Genomic DNA, 2,599 nt, shown 5'->3' with positions numbered 1-2,599 from the left:
AGGAAGTCTGGAGAGGGGTAGCTTCCTTCCGCAGACAGCAGGCTGTCCCAGGGATGGTAGCCAGCATCAGCTCAAGAACTTGCAGAGCCAACTATGAAACGCTAATGTGGGGCTCTGGGGGGGGGTGGTGAATGATGTCCACAGGTCCACAGAATGATAAGTGCAGGGAGGGGGAGAGCCAGGAGTGGCAGGGGACTCACGCCCAGAAACCCAGCACTCTGGGAGACTGAGGCAGGAGGATTCCAAGTTCAAGCCCAGCCTGGGAAACTTAGGTATTTGGCAAGACTGTTTCAAAATAAAAGTAAATAAAAATTTTAAATGACAGAGAATGTAGCTTGGGGAGAAGGCTGTGGGGCCCTGGGTTCAATTCCCACTACCTCCCCACCAAAAAGAGATGGAGTGAGGAATTAGTGTTGGTAAGAATGAAGTTTCAGCGTTCTGGAGGTGGGTGGTAGTAGTTGTTGAACAACATTATGAATGTACTTAAGGTCACTAAGCTATTATGTTTTTAGAAATGCATAGAATGGGCTATTATCAAGAAGATGAAATATAGGCCAGGGGTAGTGACACTGTAATTCCAGCTCTTCTATAGGCTGAGACAGGAGGATTGAAAGGTTGAGACCCATCTGGACAAATTATCAAGACTGTATCAAAATAAAAAGGTCCAGGGATGTAGGTTAGTATAGAGTCCCTGGGGTGAATCAACAATACCATGAATGTCTGGTATGGTGGCACACACTTGTAATCCTAGCACTCAGGAGGCTGAGGCAGGAGGATTGCCAAGAGTTCAAGGTCAGCCTGTGCTATATAGTAAGTGCAAGGCCAGCCTGAACTGCACAATGAGACCTTGTCTCAAAAAAAAAAGCCCAAGAGAGAGAAGAGATGGAACCCTTGCACTGTTGGTGAAATGTAAATCCGCATAGCCATTTGCAACACAATATAGGTATGCGTTTCTCATTGCTGAGACAAAATACCTGACACCCAAAGGTAAATGTTTGTTTGGTTCACTGTTTGTAGAGGTTTCAGTTCGTGGTTGGCCAGCTCCAGGCAAGGGTGGCGTGGCAGGAGGGCATTGTAGGGAGGGGGGCAGAAGGCCCCGAGCAGCGAGCAGCAACAGGCCTCTTTCTGCCTCATGTCTTACCCAGGCTCCCACCCTCAGGGCAGCCAGCACTCACACCCTTCATCCTAGATCTGCCATGAACCAGCCCCAGCGTTGCATCCTGGACCCCCAGCATCAGACGCCTTGGACCAAACCACCTCTGAAAAGGCCACATTTGACGTCGGGAGGCTTTGGGGGGACACCCAGTCACAGTCATGACAGGAAGGGACCCCGGTCCTCCCAGGATCATTACCCCAATATCACAATAGCCAATAAACAAGCAGCCTGAGCACCCACCGTGGGTGTGCGGAGCTTAAAACTGCTGCATGTGCACGCGAATACTGTCAGCCTCAGAGGAAAACGCGGTCGTTGGTGACAAATGGTGGACCTGGGGGACATCACGCTGGGTAAAAATAAGGCAGGCACCGAAAGACAATGACTGCGTGATCTCACTTAAATGTGCAGTCTGAAAAAACAAAACCAGAGAAGTAGGCGGCAGAATGGTAGTTAGTAGATGTCGGGGGTGGAAGGGGCGGGTGAGGAAGGGGAAGTGTTAGTCACGGGAGCCGAACCTCCCTTCAGACAGGAGGAGTGATTCCGGCAGTCGCCTGCCCAGCGCGGTGACTGCAGTCAGTAATGCATATTTCAAAGCTGTCAAAGACCGGGTCTCAAACGTCCGCCCCACCAAGACCTGGTAACCGCGTGAGGTGATGGATGTGTTAACTTACCCAGTTTAGGGTACAGATCCCAGGATTCCCTGGGTGCTTGTGATCACCCTAGGCACTTTTCTGATAGGAACAGCAAATGCTTATGTAACAGCAAAAGATCAGATATAAACCGAAATCAGAGTCTTTAGTGAGCAGAGGTTGTTAGAATTCCGGTATGAAAAAGTTCTGCCTGCTCCTTAATTTTCCAGATACTCTGCTCTTAAAGGAGCATCATTCCCATGGAACTGAAGATACTTAAAATATGTAACAGCACGCTATTCAGAACTAGCTGTCAGTGAGTATGTGCTAGGCAAACTGAGTGCTACTATTTTTGTAAAGCTCTTCACACGAATAAATACTACTGAGGGGAAAAAAAATTGCACAATTTAGTCATTCTATAATGTATCCTTTCATTTTTTTTGGACGTAGGGTCTGGCTATGCACATCGGGCTGGCCCTAAACACACATCAGTCCTCCTGCCTCAGCCTCCTGAGTGCTGAGATTACAGGCGTGCGCCACCACGCCCAGCTATCATTTCATAGTGTAGATGTGAATCGAAACATCACACTGTACCTCATACATGTATGCAGTTATTATACCACTGAGTTATACTCTAGCCCTGAGATAGTAAATTGTACAGTATGTTTATTTTGGCACATTTTTTAAAATTAGAAAATAGATAAGTACTGAGTGCTGCAGCAAAATAGTCAATCATGTCAGGTGTGGTGGCACACACCTGTAATCCCAGCACTCGGAAGGCTGAGGCAGGAGGATCGTTGTGAGTTCAAGACCA

The sequence above is a fragment of the Chinchilla lanigera genome, unplaced genomic scaffold, assembly GCF_000276665.1.
Source record: "Chinchilla lanigera isolate Chin_1 unplaced genomic scaffold, ChiLan1.0 scaffold00127, whole genome shotgun sequence".
Classification (NCBI taxonomy): Eukaryota; Metazoa; Chordata; class Mammalia; order Rodentia; family Chinchillidae; genus Chinchilla; species Chinchilla lanigera.
The sequence above is the reverse complement of the archived record's forward strand: the minus strand, read 5'-3'. Positions refer to the sequence as shown.